The sequence below is a fragment of the Lupinus angustifolius genome, chromosome LG03 (genome assembly GCF_001865875.1).
Source record: "Lupinus angustifolius cultivar Tanjil chromosome LG03, LupAngTanjil_v1.0, whole genome shotgun sequence".
In the NCBI taxonomy this organism is placed as follows: domain Eukaryota; kingdom Viridiplantae; phylum Streptophyta; class Magnoliopsida; order Fabales; family Fabaceae; genus Lupinus; species Lupinus angustifolius.
This window is the reverse complement of record NC_032011.1, coordinates 5350917-5351116: the sequence shown is the minus strand read 5'-3', so window position 1 is coordinate 5351116 and position 200 is coordinate 5350917.

Here is a 200-nt window from a genome sequence, read left to right as displayed (position 1 = left end):
GCTCGGCCCACCTTAAGTCATCTCCCTCAGGAATGCTTCTTGTGGGTCCCGATCTTACGTTAACACGTAATACAAAGGAAATACATCCCACCACTATGACAATCGCTGAATACCCAGGACGGTCCCAGACCAAGCCTTTTACGGTCAGCCGATCTCGCTCCGTGGCATCCTGGGTTCCTTTCTGGGCAGTGCCCTAATTC